The sequence below is a fragment of the Schistocerca piceifrons genome, chromosome 1 (genome assembly GCF_021461385.2).
Source record: "Schistocerca piceifrons isolate TAMUIC-IGC-003096 chromosome 1, iqSchPice1.1, whole genome shotgun sequence".
Classification (NCBI taxonomy): domain Eukaryota; kingdom Metazoa; phylum Arthropoda; class Insecta; order Orthoptera; family Acrididae; genus Schistocerca; species Schistocerca piceifrons.
Genome location: NC_060138.1, coordinates 391272753 through 391290771, shown reverse-complemented (window position 1 = coordinate 391290771; position 18019 = coordinate 391272753).

Sequence of the window (18019 nt, the reverse complement as noted above, 5' to 3'; positions counted from 1 at the left end):
TATAAAATTATAGCTCGAGTAATTAACAAGCGCTTTACACCATGCACGGCTAACATCATAGGCCAACAGCAGACTTGTGCTTTTAGAAGAACGATTTTACAAACTGCGGCCTTGTATCGCGATGTCATTGCGCTAGCGCAGGCAAGTAACATAAAATGTGGACTGCTTTTCATAGACTTCCATAAGGCATTTGATCAAACTAATCACAAATACCTGATAGAGATAATGCGCCGAATGGACTTCCTGCCAAAAACCATCGACATCATCAAGAACATGGCAATGGGTGTTACTGCACAAATCTCCGTTAACTGTCAACTGACAAAAAAAAATTGAAATAAAAAGGGGTGTTACCCAAGGAAGCCCCTTATCCATGCTCCTGTTCGTTATATCGCTGGAGCCTTTCTTGAGACAGCTACAGCACAGGCTGACAGGCATAACCATTCAAGGAACAAAGACCGTGGTAGGTGCTTACGCGGACGATGTAGGCGTAATCATCAGAGACCAAACAGATGTGACACAACTAGAGATGATACTTGCAAAATACTGTTCTGCATCAGGTGCGAGAGTAAATGAAAATAAAAGTAAATTTCTAAATATAAAGCGGCTTGCTAACTTACGCATTGAGTGGGCGAACCATGTTAATGAACACAAAGCTCTTGGAATGGCATTGACAACGTCCCTTTTAAAAATGATAGCAATAAATTGGCGGGAGGTGGCAAGAAAAATCAAGGGAGCTTTGATTGAAAACTGTCAACGTAGCATAGACCAGTTCCAGAGAATATTTTTTATCAACACGTATATTTTATCCAAGGCCTACTACATAGCACAGGTTCTCCCCATTCCATCAATGGTGGCGAAGACGATCATGTCCACCTTAGCAAAGTTCTTGTGGAAAGGGGAATTGTTTCGAGTGCCGGTGAAGACAGCAGTTTTGGATCCAAGCAATGGAGGAATGGGTCTAACCGACATCAAGTCTAAAGCGATGGCATTGTATGTCAAACGAACATGGAGCATAATGTGTAATGATCCAGGGTGCATTACAGCAAAACTATATGATATTGTTAGGCCAGAAAGTGTAGAGCCGCCGATAAATATACAAAAAATAAGTTTTAAGCTGAAACACATTAGGGAGTATTATCTTGAACTAAGTTATCTCAGCAAAAAGATTTTAAACTCCAAAACGTTACAGCAAAGGCGATTTTAGCTGAAAGGCGGAAACATGAAAGGAAAAATAACATAGAAACCATATATGCTGGAATAGCATGGAATGTGGTCTGGAAAAACATCAGTAGTGATGTTCTTTCGTCTGACGTGAGAACAGCGTGGTACAAGGTAGTCAATAACATCATCAGCACTAATGAGCGCCTCTTTGCCGTCGGTTTAAGTGACACAAACCTCTGCACCAAATGCAACCTCGTTGATAGTGTCCCTCATCGTTACACTTGTGGAGATCGGATTATCAACTGGAGGTGGACCAGGGAGAAAATTGCTCAAATAACAAGAACTTCAGCAAACAATGTACCGACTAACATTTTCTTCAGACCAGAGGAAAGTTACTACCCTCAGGCAAAAAATAACGCAGTGATTTGGTTAATGGGCAAATATACAAGTTATGTTTTTAACAATATTGGGAGCGATGAACATATTGAATACAAGATGTATATGGAAAATGAATTCGACAAAATACTCAAATATCAGAATCACAATAAGAAATATGGTAACATGCTCCGAATTGTCTTCAACCGAATGGGTATAGGTTAGGAACTGGATTCCTAGTAGAGAGGGAATGGATTGGGTCACGTTCCCGACTCTAACCTCACCTGCAAGTCACACATGAAAAATAAATCAGCAGTACAGCAGATACAAGAATATGGCGAGAAACATCTGGTGTCTGATATAAAGGAAGATCTTGAACTCCCTATAGATGCGTTTAGAAGGCTGGAACTGACAAAAATAACAAGGCAGTGAAATATTTTGCAATGTCGCTGTTCGGGACTTCTCTTCTGTCCACGTAATTTACTCAGGAAAGGACACATATCAAGGATTTACTGAATGATTAATTTGGGTCTGGGAAATGATGATGAGGAACCGGCTGCAGAAGAAGAAAATGTGCGTACTGAACTGCCACCAGTTGAAGGTGACAGTGAAGGTGCTAAATTGTGCTACTACTAAAGACTCATTTTTTGAATGCTGTAATTCATGACTGCAATTATCTGTCACCTTATTTATGTCATTTCATTGTAGTCATTTTTGTTACTGTTTTTAGTGAATAAAAAAAAATGGTAACGTGAGCAGCTGCGGAACGAAAGGTCCTTGGTTCAAATCTTCCATCGAGTGAAAAGTTTAATTTTTTATTTTCAGTTTATGTGACAAACTCTTATGTTTTTATCACTTTTTGGGAGTGATTATCACATCCACAAGAAAACCTAAATCGGGCAAGGTAGAAGAATCTTTTTACTCCTTCGCCAAGTGTACAAGTTAGGTGGGTCGACAACATATTCCTGTCATGTGACGCACATGCCGTCACCAGTGTCGTATAGAATATATCAGACGTGTTTTCCTGTGGAGGAATCGGTTGACCTATGACTTTGCGATCAAATGTTTTCGGTTCCAATTGGAGAGGCACGTCCTTTCGTCTACTAATCGCACGCTTTTGCGATGCGGTCGCAAAACACAGACACTAAACTTATTACAGTGAACAAAGACGTCAATGAACGAACGGACAGATAATAACTATGCAAAAATAAAGAAAATAAAATTTTCACTCGAGGAAACCTTTGAACCAAGGATCTCTAGTTCAGCAGCTGCTCACGCTACCACGGGACCACGACGCTCCTGAGCTCACTTTGTCCATGATGTTGCCTATGCGACACGTGGACTACTCAGTTTGTATATTTTGCTTATTTTTTCACAGTTCCACACAACTTCTTCCTGTTTTCTCAATTGATCTGTGTTCAGTTTATCAAGGCCTATCCACTGTGCCAACTTATAACTGAATCTGAGGGGGGTGCGATGGGGAGGTTCGCTTGTGAGTTTAAACACTTGGCTAGCCACCAAATTGCCCAGACATGAATATTACTGAGTATATCTGGGATGCCCTGCAAAGTGCTATTCAGAAGAGATCTCCGCCCCCTCGTACTATTACGGATTTATGGACAGCCCTGTAGGATTCACGGTGTCAGTTCCCTCCTGACATTAATCGAGTCCATGCCACGTCGTGCTGCGGCACTACTGCGTGCTCACGAGAGCCCTACACTATATTAGGCTGGTGCAACAGTTTTCTTGTCTCTTCAATGTAAATCACTCAGAATTGACCTTAAATTGGACAATGTCGGAGATAAGTGTATAGGCCGGCCGGAGTGGCCGAACGGTTAAAGGCGCTACAGTCTGGAACCGCACGACCGCTACGGTCGCAGGTTCGAATCCTGCCTCGGGCATGGATGTGTGTGATGTCCTTAGGTCAGTTAGGTTTAAGTAGTTCTAAGTTCTAGGGGACTTATGACCACAGCAGTTGAGTCCCATAGTGCTCAGAGCCATTTGAACCATTTTTGATAAGTGTATATATGTTCTAAATAACAGATTTTAGTGTTGAGAACCTTTCTCAATCTTTCTGTTTCCACTCATAACGTTCTACACAGATAATCATCGACTCACAAGGAGACTTATAAAGTTTATTGAATCACATTTCAGCCTCGAAACGCTACGCCAATATGTTTCAATAAATAGCAGCATCGAACAAAATGCTGGAAATGGAAGAGCAGAAGACTTCTCTTCACGCAGCGAAGGTCTTCTGACGAAGCGAGAAAGAGCAACGAGCATCTGTTTGCTGCGAATGCTTCCTTAAAGCCTACCACACATTAAGCTCAGGTGCTTGTGTCGGCTGCTGGCATTGGATATTCATGGTGAGTTCCTATGGGACCAAACTACTGAGGTCATCGGTCCCTAGGCGTACCCACTACTTAGTCTAACTTAAACTAACTTACCATAAGGAAAACACACAGACCCATGCCCGGGGGAGGACTCGAACCTTCGACGGGGGGAGCCGTGCGAACCGAGCAAGGGGCCTGAGACAGCGCGGCTACCCCGCGCGGCCATGTCAGCTGCTCATCGCCGTCTAGCGTACAAGTCCCATTGTGCTGGCGACCGCGAGACATCTAGTAAACGTGAGCACCGCACTGCGGAAGTCGTAAACGCCGTGCGCGCCTCACCGGACGAGCGACAGTAAGCACTCTGCCTCTTACAAGCCGCGTGCCGCCGCGAAACTGAATGGAGAGTCAGTTTACGAGCACTTCTGCCGCAACTATCTGGATAACAATTTAGTCTGCATCGCTCCAGCGTACCAATCAAGGCATGTCAGTATTACACAAGAAGGCGAGGAAATCAAAAGTAATCTGCTTTCTATTCTTTACACATTAATAACTAATTTCGTTTTCGTTTAATATTGTGGTCATCACTCTCTGCAGATATAAATAATGCTAAGAAATTATGACGCTTTACAAGCTGTTGTAGGTTTCATAGTTAGAATAAATGAATCGTATGAAAGTAATTCTCGGTTTCCAGCACGAGCAAGTACGACATCGCTCACAATTTAGAAAATACACTGACGGAAAAAAAAATCGGTACACCGACGAGGAGTAGTGCGACATAAACGAAAGCTGATAGGCATCTATTCAAATTTCTTTCCGGTCGCGTAACAGTGGCGCTAATAACGCCCCTAGGAGGATGTAATTTGCATTTGCTTTAGCCGGCTTAGGTGGCCGAAAGGTTCTAGGCGCTTCAGTCCTGACTGCTCCGGTCGCTGGTTCGAATCCTGCCTCGGGCACGGATGTGTGTAATGTTCTTAGGTTAGTTAGGTTTAAGTGGTCCTAAGTTGTAGGGTACTGATGACCTCAGAAGTTAAGTCCCATAGTGCTCAGAGCCATTTGAACCATTTGAACCTCAGATGTTAACGCCCATTGTGCTCAGAGCCATTTTGTTTGCTTTAAATACGCGCTGAAACGGTCGTGAGCTTCAGTTACCTTTGACTTTGGGTGTGGTTCGTGATGTTAGTCAAGACTGTCTTTAAGGCGACAAAAGCGCCATTATGGACAACTCATTGCGTTTGGAACAGGTCGTGTAACAGTGTTACGAGAAACTGGATGTTCATTCTGCGGTACTGCAGAAAGACTTGGTAGGAATGTGGCCACTGTACATGATTAGTGGCAGCCGTGTATGGTTGCAAGAAGGCAGGGCTCCGGACGGCCGACTGGCACTACCGAAAGGGATGACCATCGTATTCGGCGTGGGGCTCTGGCGCATCGTAGTGCATGTGCAAAAGTAATGAGAGCAGCAATGACACAATTGTCATTTACAAATCGGTTACTTCAAGGATATCTCCGCGCAAGACGTCCTGTAGCGCGCATTCAGCTCTCTCCAAACCACCACCATTTAGTACTTCAGTTGAGTCAAGCAACAGCTCATTGGAGGGCAGGATGGAGGTCAGTTGTGTTTTGTGATGAAAGCTGACTCTGTCTCGGTGCCAGTGATGGCCCTGTGTTGGTTAGATGGAGGGCAGTTGAGGGCCTGCGACCAGACTGTCTGTGTGCTAGACACATTGGACCAGTACCTAGAGTTATGGTCTGGGGTGCGATTTTGTGTGGCAACAGGAGCGCTCTCGTTATCCCATGCGCCCTGACTGAAAATCTGTACGTCAGTCTGGCGACTCGACCTGTTGTGCTACCATTCATGATCAGCATTCAAAATGCTCGCCCACATGCCGCTGTTGTTAGTCAACGCACTCTATAGGGTGAGACACTAACTATTGCCACCAAGAATAACTCCGAAAGTACGATAGGAGCTCAAAAGTTTGTTGGACAAAAGTTGCATGAGACAACGGGGACTATAATATGACTTTGGTTTTTTGTTGTTAGGTGGGGTCGCTTCAGAGATATGAAGGTCAACTTTGTTTTTTTAAATGGGATGCTATAGTAGGGTACTAATTTTCTGATAGCGACTATTGAGACCAATCCAGTGATGTGTACCAGTAAGGTCCTTGAAGGTCAACGAAGGTAACAAAGATGGCATGAACGTCCATTTACAGGTGTTCGAAGTGATGACCATTGGTATCAATGCAGTGCTACAATCTTCAAATCATGGATTGAGTGGTATTCCTTATCACATCGGCACTTATCAAAGTACATGTTCTGACAATTCTCTCTCACATATCGTCAGGTGTAGTTGGAACGTCTTTCTAAACAATGTGTTTTACGAATCCCCACAAGAAAAAATCCAGGGGCGTCAAACATGGCTAACGAGCCGGCCACGACACATCTCTTGCCCGTCCAATCCAACGATTTGGGAATCGTCTCTCAACTCATTTCTAGCGATCAGAGCAAAATGTGTCGAACACCTATCGTGTTAGTACCACATTTTGTTCAATGTTGTTGGTATTTCTTCCAATAACAGACCTAATGTTTCTTGCAGGAATGTGGTGACCTTCCTACCATTAAGGTTTCAAATGTTTCAAATGGCTCGGAGCACTATGGGACTTAAATTCTGAGGTCATCAGTCACTTAGGACTTAGAACTACTTAAACCGAACTAACCTAAGGACATCACACATATCCATGCCCGAAGCAAGATTCGAATCTGCGACCGTAGCGGTCGCGCGGTTCCAGACTGTAGCGCCTAGAACCGCTCGGCCACCTCGGCCGGCCATTAAGGTTTCCCTCGATGAAATAGGAGCCTATAATTCTCTCCTCCAGAATCTCACACCATACGTTCACCGACCACAGTTTTTGGTGTGCAACTTTCCCCAGCCAACATGGATTTTATGTTGCCCAAGAATGCATGTTATACAAATGAACATTTCCAAGGTTCGTGAATGTAGCTTCGTCAGTAAATAAAATCAAATTAATAAATCTGAAGTTGAGCCCATCGGCAGAATTCAATGCGACGCATGTAAAAAATGGTTCAAATGGCTCTGAGCACTATGGGACTTAACATCTGAGGTCATCAGTCCCCTAGAACTTAGAACTACTTAAACCTAACTAACCTAAGGACATCACGCACATCCATGCCCGAGGCAGGATTCGAACCTGCGACCGTAGCGGTCATGCGGTTCCAGACTGAAGCGCCTAGAACCGCTCGGGCACTGCGGCCGGCGACGCATGTAATCCGTATCAGTTAATTCTTGGTGGAGACAGATATTGTAAGGATGATATTTATGGCGATGCAGAACACGAACAATACTACTCTGGCTCGTGCTAGATTCCCTTTCGATTTGACGCAGACTAACACTTCTCAGACCACACTGGCAACAGTACCAATTTCCTTTTCCTTGTTAATAACCTTGCTTTGCCGGATATGTTGCATGGGGGCTTAATTATTAAGTTTGAAAATAATTTTTAATTTTGGTGGCTGTATGTCCGATTACGCTGTGTCTCGTAAACGTTTGGCCCTGACTAGTATTATTACGCAATCTGACTGCATAGAACAACAACAAAGAATGACATGAAAATTTTCGTTAACACAATTAATTAATTAAGTCCCTAGCAACTATAAAACCTACGAAACCAAAACACAAGTGTAACTGTTCTGTGTGTGGAAGTATGACTCAACGTACACATCTGGCACGGTTCTTCTTCAATAAGACAAGAAATTTCAAATACCATTTATACTGACGTGATAAAAAAAATTAGAAATACTATAATTGCGCAAGAAAACCAGAATTACACTCTAATACAAGAACACAAGCCAGATGCTTTGTTGACTGAACCTGTAATGACACATTATTTAAGACATTGAGATAATAAAAAGAAAAGGAAATTTTTTTTTCTTTTACCTTCATATATTGACGAAAAGCACTCTAAACATTACAATCTCTCCACACCGATTCGCCACTACGACATCTCAGCAAGCACTTCGACTACCACGAGTTCTCAACAAGCACTTTTCACTAGCACATCTCAACAAGCACTTTTCACTAGCACATCTCAACAAGCACTGACTACTACGAGTTCTCCCCAAGCACTGCCACTGGAGGCGGCTGAATAACACTCTTTGGCGCAATCTCTGGCGCTGTGGCTCAGTGTAGCCACCTTTCAATGTTTCCTATGCGTTAAAGATTCAGTTGTTCTCAATTTATTTAAATGTACGATGTGTAGGGTGAGTACGTTGAGAATATCTTTGAGCGTATAAATCTCTAGCTCTCACTGAATTTCGTTGGCATTCTACGTAAATGAGAAGAATATCGACTTGTTCTTCGAAGGAATACATTATTCAATTTCGCTTGATTCGACGATACTAGTCTTACCGTTCCTATTAGGTTGTAATGCGGAACCATCGAATGGTGTTTACATGTCAACGGCACTTTAGATGAATACGCCGTATTCGGCGAATATTCACTATTTGCACGATATACGAGAGAGAATTGTGAGAGCATGTGCTTCGATAAGCGCCGAACTGATAAGGAATACCACTCAATCCATGACAAGAATGTTGCAGTACTGCATTGATACCAATGGTCATCACTTCGGACACCTTCTTTAAATGGGTGTGCATGCCACCTTTTCGACCTTCGTTGACCTTAAAAGACCTTACTGTTACACATCATTTAAATTAACATAAAACAATGTAGTCAATTTAAGTCCGCCGATATAGAGAGATTTTTACAACGAAATGGGTAGCTGAAAGTAGGAAACGAGTTTTGCTATATGAGCAGCAAAGACTTGACGACGGCAAAAATACATACGCAGGATATGTAATGTAGAGTAGCAATAGCCACAAAAGGTTCATGGTGAAGAGAAGTAAATAAAAATCGAACATAAATTTACATCTAAGGTGTTATATGAAAGTATTTATGTGAAAGTGATACGTGAACGATGGACAGCGAAAGCAAAAAATGAATAGAAACCTTTTAAATGTGGTGTTACAAAGGGATGTACAAGATAGATGGGTAGTTGTAATAACTAATGAATCGGAAAGGAAAGGATTTCATGGCACCACTTGACTAAAAGAAGGAATAGGTTGACAAGATACATCCTAAGGCATCAAGGATCAGATAGCTGAGTTACGGGGCATGTTTGCAGAGGTGCGAGATCGTGGTGAGGACCCAAGCTGTGACTGCAGTAAGAAAGGTTCGTATTTACGTAGAGTACAGTAGTTTCACGATTAAACAACTTTCACATGACTGACCAGCGTGGAAAGTTACATCAAGAAGCCTTTGGGTTGATGACTGCAAAGTCAACAGCTTGTTCGTTATACTATATTTCTGTCGGTCCATTGAACTATCAGACCGATGACCATCAGGTGATGACACTAGAGGCAGCATTGGACGATGCGTACAGCTGATCAGCTTGTCTGATCATGAAGTTCTGCGTAGAATGCCAGTGAGTGATGCCATCAGTTTAACTCTGGATATAAAAAAATAACAATAATAAACAACCGGTTGCATACAAGAATTTAATTTCTTTAGCAGTTTCGGGCGCTTAGTGCCGTTCTTCAGAAGGCTGTACAGGAAAATGCACCAAAAATAAATATAAGTCACATAACAACATCAAAATTAAGGATGGAAAGTTTAAACATTTTAAGATAAAAAATTGTACATACTTAAAACTATCACATTACTTGCGAGTGTCAACAATAAGATGCATACAGCAAAATGCCTAAAACAAATATAGGAACAAGAATTAATACGGAGATGAATCCATCAATACAATAAGAGCTCATAGATGCCTAACGTGGTTCAGTGTCTGTTCAAAAACAGTAAATAGATGCGAAACGACAAGTGTAGACATCGTGCCAGAACAGGAGCTAATCAGCTAATGACATGCATATCTTGTAGTTGGTCTCAGAGTGTGAGGTGAAAGTACGATAAAATAATAAAACAAAACAACTGTAGTTTAAATAAGGCATTAATAAAAATGTAAGTGGATATAAGAAGTGTAATAAGTAATATAAAAACGTAATGATAAATCAAATGAGTTAATATCGACTGTAAGTAGCGCCGTAGTTGGGACATTTGGGTAGTCAGATGTATTTTACTTATTTCATACATCTTAAGTGAATGTCTCTTAACTTTTCGTCCTTAATGCTAACCTTCTTATCTGCCTTCTGCTTATTTTTGGCGTATTTGCTGTGCAGCCATCTGAAGGAGGGCAGAAAATGCTCGAAACTGGTAATGAAATTAAATTTTTTCATGCAATAGGTTGCCTATTATTTCGTTATATTCAATAACAATTGTTAAGGATGGATAAAATACTAAACTTCACTCTGAATGTCCGTTAAGGAAACAATATGCAGGCATATGTTATTTTCTGCTATCAGACACAACCACTGATACTGTTTTAAATCGACAGACTTCCCTTCCACTATTCTTTACGGGATACTGTGAAACAAATCTGGGTTATCGGATGCTCTGCGACGTCTGTTGTCGCTGTTTCACTTATTGTTCGATGTAAGTTTTTTTAATGGTTGTTAACCAAGTTCAGTTATTTACGCTGTTAATAGGTGATAAAGCAAACAAAACATTTATTTATTTTGAGGAGGGGCTGATTTACAGTTTTTAAATACTTTTCCACGATCATGGTTTGTCACAACACATTTATTTCTTTAAATACTTTCGGTCAAACAACAGACCATCGTCGGGAGTAAGGAATGACACTAATTACAGGTCATGAGTGAAAAAACGGTCGTTTATAGTGAAATTTCCGTTATCCATGTTCCGCATCAAATATCTAAAATGAGGGAAAGCAACAAAGTTACATACGAGGCATGTTAATTAGAAGGTCTTGTGTTTCGTAATGAAAACAACTGGAAAGAACATTTCAGGCTGCTTCAGGAACATACATCTCCCTAAGATAAGTTTAGTTGTCTTCGTGAAGAGTTTTCGGATTTACATCATATGTTTCTCCACGAGTCTAAGTATCAGAGGCTTCTCCGGCATGCCAATGGAAACTTTTCAGGAGGTTCAGTAACGGTGCAGGAAAGGTCCCACCAGGAGGCAGCACTAAGCAAGATGAGCAACCGACCGAAAATGACGGGACGGGAAAGGAAGCACCAAAAAGATTGTCTGTTACGGAAACAGAAGAACAACAGTCTGTACACTATTGATAATTGGATAAAAGTCTGAACGTTGAACAGATTTCGGAAGCTGCTCGGCGGATGAGGAACCATGAGAGGAATTTAGTGGTTGGTGTTCTTTGGGTCGAAATGAGGACATAGCACAGGTTTAGCAGTTTCGTTTACTAAGGTGAAAAGGTGAAATGGGCTGCGGTGGCACCAATGAAGTTAAGGTTCAAGTGTGAGGAGGTATTGAAAATCAACCTTCTACTTCCTCTCGCTGACAGCGAATGTGGAAGAAACCAAGACCAGGTTAAGGTCTGTCTCAGCAATCAGCTACATGCTTCACGGCAACCAACAATCTTTCATGCTGCCATAAGGAAAACTGCTTTACTTTTTATGTCTGAATTATATTTGCGCCATTTTACTGTGCGAACTTCATTATTTTATATTACGGTAATGATTTATGTCTTAAGCCATTGTCGAGTACAAAAAGTTTGGGTGTAATTAGATTTAACAACATCTAATTATACCCAAACTTGTTGACTTGATAATGACCTAAAGCCGAAATCATGATAGTAATATAAAGTAAAGAATTTTGTACAGTCAAATGACACAAATGTCATTCAAGCATTATTACATGAATGTGGCCCAAAAAACACGAAAATACTAAATGAAAACATGGAGTGTTGTATATAAACTGGATACTGGTAAACCTAATCAGACAACGAAGTTGGTCAGTTCAATTATTCAAGAGCTGTGTCTAATTAAACCTGACTCACGAGCCAATGCGAGTCTGTAAACCTGTGTATTAAATGTGGGTTACTGTGAAGCGGATTAATTTGGCACTGCTAGTGAAATGTTTTTGACAAATTCCGTCATTTTCAGCGTCAGGATGCCTTTCTCGGAGCATGTTCTAAATTCAGATATAATAGATTGCCTCGGGAAAGCTTTTATCCACAAATCAACAAGGATTTAGAAAACATACCTCATGTGAAACTTAGTTTACCGTTCTCTCGCCCATAATCCTGCGAACCTTGGATGAAGGGCAACAAGTAGATTCCATTTCCCAGATTTTCGGAAAGCATTTGAAACAATGCTACATCGCAGACTGTTGACAAAGACCCAAACATGAGATAAAGGTCTGAGATGGACGGCAAGTGTTCATCAGAAATGTGTGATAGTGTGCTAAGGGCATTCTAGTTCAGGATATACGTAAATAAATTGACGTCTAGGGTGAACAGCAATTTGCGACTGTTAGCTGATGACGCTGTTGCTTACGGAAAAGTGTCGACGTTGAGTGACACTAAGCAGATACGGGATCACTAGGGTAGGATTTCTGTTTGGTGTTGAATCGCAGAACACTCCAAGTGTTTAGAAGTGTTCTTTCATGCAGATGTGTAGGACAAGAATCCTATAATTTTCGAATAAGGTATTAGTCATGTCATGCTTGACACATTCACATCAGTTAAATGTTTGCAGCTGGAGAGCGACATGAAACACAACGGGGACCTAGTCTGACATCTTTCTACGATAATGATGTACGCCAAAGCAATCTATCAAAATCTGTAGAAGCGCTGGGATTCAAACCGGGGTCCCCTATTTACTGGGCGGACACGCTAACCGATAAGCGATATTGACATTACGGCTGCGACTCTAGTACCTGCAGCTGCACTGGTCGCATTGTTAGAGTGGCGTAACAGTTACTCCACCTACCTAGTATGCAGAAGACCCACGTTAGAATCCTGGGGCTGGCACAGATTTGATTATTGCTTCGGCCTATCAGCAATGAAAACAGAGAAACAGCGTTTGTGTAAGTCTGCAGAACGATCCTACTGACAACATACGTCGCATACCAACCACGAAGACTAGGTGACACAAATTAGGAGTGGTATGGAAGCATGTAGAGCATAGTTTCCCTCTTCCTCTATCTTCAAGTGGAACAGGAAACGAAAGAAATGGCACTAGTAGAAGGTAGCCTCTGCCATACACAGTAAGGCGGCTTATGGATTATATACACGGATAAGCCAAAGCGTTATGACCACCTGCTTAATAACTTGTTTGTCCGTCTTTGGGACGAAATACGTCACTGATTCTGCGGATCGGGGATCCGACATTTTGGTATTAGGTTCGTTGAAGTATGTGGCATTAGATGTCCATGCACAGATCATGTAATTCACGTAAATAATGGGCCACTGATATGAGTAGGTGGTGATGGCGCTTGATAGAGACCCAGACGGTTTCCATAGGATTTGCATTGGGCGAGTTTGGTAGCCGAGACATCAACGTGAGTTCACTATATTGCTCCTCAAACTACAGTAGCACGGTTCGGGCGCCGAGACATGGACAATTATACTGGTGAAATATGACTTCGCTGTCGGGGAGCCATCAATCATGAAGGGGGATGCACGTGGTTCAGAGATGTCAGCGTCTCATCGATTGCCGACACAGGTCCCACGCAGGAGCTGGAGGATGTCTTCCTGCTGCTCCCATCAGCCTGCGTCCGTGGCGCGCTGCGCGTTTCGAGCGGCCGTTCACCTCTGTGACGGAGACAACCATCGGCCTAGTGTAACAAAAATGAGACTCACACAAAGAGCCGACGCGTTTTATTGATCAGCGATCGAATCTCTATAATTCCTTGCCCATTGCAGTAGTAACTTATGATGTCGTTGGGTCAATATGTGAACACGTAGGGGCAGTCTGCTGCCGAGCTCCATGTTCAACAATAGAAAATGGACAAAGTGCACCGAAACACTTGTGCGCGCACCAGAATTCAGCAGAGATACCATAGATCACATATCATCATCTCTCATATTTTACAAAGCAGATGAGCCTCCGAAAGCCTTGTTGCCTAAAGAGTCTTAAACGTCAAACGATTTAGTGAGGTAGATTCATTGCATTTCCACATCATTTGGTAGATGCTCAAGACAGTAACCCTAGAATATTCAACCAGCTTCGCTGTTTTCGAGATACTCGTTCACAGGCTCTGCGTAATCTTAATCTACTCTTTGTCAAAGTGTCTCATCTCAATGCAGTTCTCCATTGGCAGCCCATATCTTCCTAGGGTGGTCCCCTGTTCTTGTCTGCTGCGGTTACGTACTTTTGTTACTGCGTCACGTGTACGCAATGGCACCAGGCGTCATCCATCGTCGCCATGAGCCATGAGCAGTTGTCATAATGTTTTGGCTTCCCAGTGTGTGTAGTTGTTGATATGATAACGGCCACGTGACAGAAAGATCGTGGTGAAGGTACAGTTTTATATTGGGAACGTACGAAAGAGTTTACTTGTCTTTCGCTTCTCTAACGGTTCCGATGTTTAACTGCACTGAACACCTCACATTTGGGAGACCCGTTGTGAGAATAGGGACAACCAAAGAGCACTGCTATGAATGCATTTGAAGCCATAACCCTCAAGGTAGGTAGGCTCCTACCTATGCGGAGTCTTTACCGGCCACATAAACACGACAGTAAAGGTAATAATAGAAGTTAATAGTGGTAATAACGGGAGGCTGCCTTCTCACGGTGGCCGCAGCTGCGGTCTGCAGGCCGCACGTGACGGCCGCCTGCAGTAGGCTGCAGCTCCAGCTACAGCTACAGCTCCAGCGTCCAGCGTCCGGCATCCAGCCGTTCCGCCGCCGCAGACCGCCGTGAGCGCGCTGACCGCCCGCGGGTCAAGGACGGGTCGGCCGCTCCCCGCAGGCAGGCCCGGAATAGACGCGAGCGATCGCGCGCCCGCCACTGGCCGGCGCTGTCTGCACTCGCGCACAGGACGCGGCGAGCGTTCGAGGGCAAGGCCGCGCGTTCCTCTCTGTGTTTCTTCATGGCTCCCTTGCACAATACTAGTCCCACTCTACGAGAGGCGTTCAATAAGTAATGCAACACTATTTTTCCCGACCAATTTTGGTTGAAATAATGCGCTTCTGTTGTGGGATATTCTGATTTATTTCCGCTTCATCCCCTAAAGTTTCATGAAATTCCGAAAAATGGCGGCGCTACACATTAGCCTTCAAACTGGCGTCCGTAATGCAGATACTTCCCAAACAGACAGCTGTCATCGAGTTTCTTTTGACAGAAAACCAGAGCTTCGCAGATATTTACAGGCTCTTTCAGAATGTCTACGGAGACGTGGCAGTGATGAGACGTTAGGTGAGGCGTTTTTCACCATCAAAACAAGGTCACGAAAGCCTGTCCAATTTCCCGCGTGCCGGCTGGCTACACACAACTGTGACTTCTGCAGTGTTGGGACGTGCGGACACTCTCATTCTAGATAATCGACGGGTCACAATCACCTCCCTGCTCTACTGGACATTTCTGTTGGTACTGTTGTCGTCCTTCAATAGGCTTACTCGAAGGTGTATTCCCTTTCAGTTCCTCGCCGCGAACAGAAGACCACAGAAATAGACGAAGGAACACACTCGCGGAAACGCTTGCTGGTTGCGAGGCTGATCGTGACAATTTTGTGTCGAACATCGTCACAGGCGTTGAAACCGAAAAGCAGTCGGTAATCCAAGGAGTGACGCTACACCACCTCTCCTCCAAAGAAAAAGTTCAAAGTTGCACCATCAGCGGGCAAAGTCACGGTGACGATCTTCTAGGACTCTGAAGGAGATAATCTGTTTGATATCATCCTCCATGGTGCAACGACCAACTCTGAAGTGTATCGTGGCACGCTCAGGAAACTGAAGAAAGTTCTTCAGCGTTTCCATTTCCACAAAAGTGCAAACGAACCTCTCTTTGCCTATTACAACCCCAGGCCGCACACAAGTATCTGCATCCAAGAGGAATGGACTGTTCATCCCCATCCAACCTACACCCTGGATCTTGCCCCTTCCGACATCCATCCGTTTGTCCTATAGGAGGATGCACTCCACGGAAAGCAGCATTTGGACACTGGGGAGGTTGTTGCTGCAGTAAGACGATGGCTCCGACGTCGCCCAGTAGTGTGGTACCATACGGGCGCACAGGCCCGCCAAGTAAGGTGGCGTAAGGCCGTCGCCCTGAATGGAAATTCACATTGAAAAATATATTTTGTAACCAAAAGAGTGAGGAATAATATGGTGTACTGGAATCCTGAATAAAATCAGCCTGCATTTCGAAAAATGTGTTTTATTATTTATTATTGAACGCCCCTTATAATACAATATCCCCTCGTTCTTTCTATATCAGTTTCGTATCTCCACTGGAAACACAATATTGTAAATACCCTAATGCTGTCAATTCATCAGGAAACCAGTTTTTAGTTGAGTTCAGGAGGGTACGCTACCAGAGCCATTCGTTTATTTACTTTTTATTTATTTTTTTACTGGATTAGGCAGCTAAGACGGGCCGTGCAAGTATACTGGTGCACAAAACGTAAGAAAAAATCTAAAATTCACACTACGTTTCACTGACAAGTAACGTGGGAAATAACACTTGTGTTCAAAGACAGTAACTACACATAAGTCAAAGCGCTTTTTGATGGCCCCATGGCAATTTCTCCCCTCCTCCCTTCTTCCTTCTATTGTCCACATTAAACAATGCCCAGTAAAACTAATTAATGAGCAAGGTCTTTTACGAAGGCTTGAGAGCAGAAGGTTCGAGAGCAGTGAAGATTACAATAAACTTTTAAGTTTAATTAGGTTGTCATGTTGAGATGACTCCAGTTCTTCTTGATCAGGGTGTAAGTAGGCTGTTTAGGTTTTCATACTGATAACGCCACGTAGTGCTCTGTATGAAAATCACTGGCTGTGCTGTGTGCAGTCTGTGGCTCAGTGGCATTGTTGGAATTTGCTATTGTAGTGTTGGGCAGTTGGTTGTTAACAGCGCGTAGCGTTGCGCAGTTGAAGGTGAGCCGCCAGCAGTGGTGGATGTGGGGAGAGAGATGGCGGAGTTTTGAGAGCAGCTGATCTGGACGTGTGTCCATCAGAAAGAGTAAATTTGTAATACTGGATATCATGAACTGATATATATATATGTTGACTTTTGAACATTGTTAAGGTAAATATATTGTTTGTACTCTATCAGAATCTTTCATTTCCTAACTATGCCTATCAGTAGTTAGTGCCTTCAGTAGTTAGAATCTTGTATTTACCTGGCAGTATTGGCGCTCGCTATATTGCACTAGTTCAAGTAACGAAGATTTTTGTGAGGTAAGTGATTTGTGAAAGGTATAGGTTATTGTTAGTCAGGGCCATTCTTTTGCAGGGATTATTGAAAGTCAGACTGCGTTGCGCTAAAAATATTGTGTGTCAATTTAGTGTTGATCAGAATAAGTAAAGAGCGAAATGTCTGAGTACGTTCAAATAACGTAAGGGGTTAACCAGCATAGTAATTCTTAATTTTTTCTAAGGGGACGTTTCAAGGGGTCTGATTCTTGAAGCTGAAAATCTAACATCAGATCCTCACGGTAGTGGTAGAACAAACTATGTGTCACTCCACACTGCCTTGTTGCCAAAAAGATGGCGGTGATAGATATGGTAATGTCGCAATGATGTCACAGTGGCAAGTTGAAATTTAGGCGAGAAAATAGGTCAACTGGGCTACCTCATCTAACCTAACCCCCTCCCCTCCCCTCCAATCCCCAGAAAATGGCGGAAAGTTCTAATTCCAGCAGGATAATGCAACACACCACGCTACCTCCACAAACCTAAGAAAATAGGGGAAAAAAGGTGATTTGGGTTACCTCCACTACTTCAAGTCATCCGACCACCACCTTTTCCTAGGAATTGTTGGGAAAAGGATTCAACCAGTGCTGGATAGGATGGATGTGAGTCTTTATTTAAACAATTTGAGCAGTAGGTCCATCTAGTGTGTTTACCATTAGGTTATAAGTCCAACTGACCTAGTACACATACTGCCACCAAAGGATGCTGATGGCCCTCCTATGACATATTCTAAGATGGTGGTCTGGAGGGGAAACATGGTGGGAAAAGCACTCAGCCTGTTCTGGGCTTCTGGAGAGAGGAAGGAGTGCAATTTATTTATTTTGGAAAAATTTATTT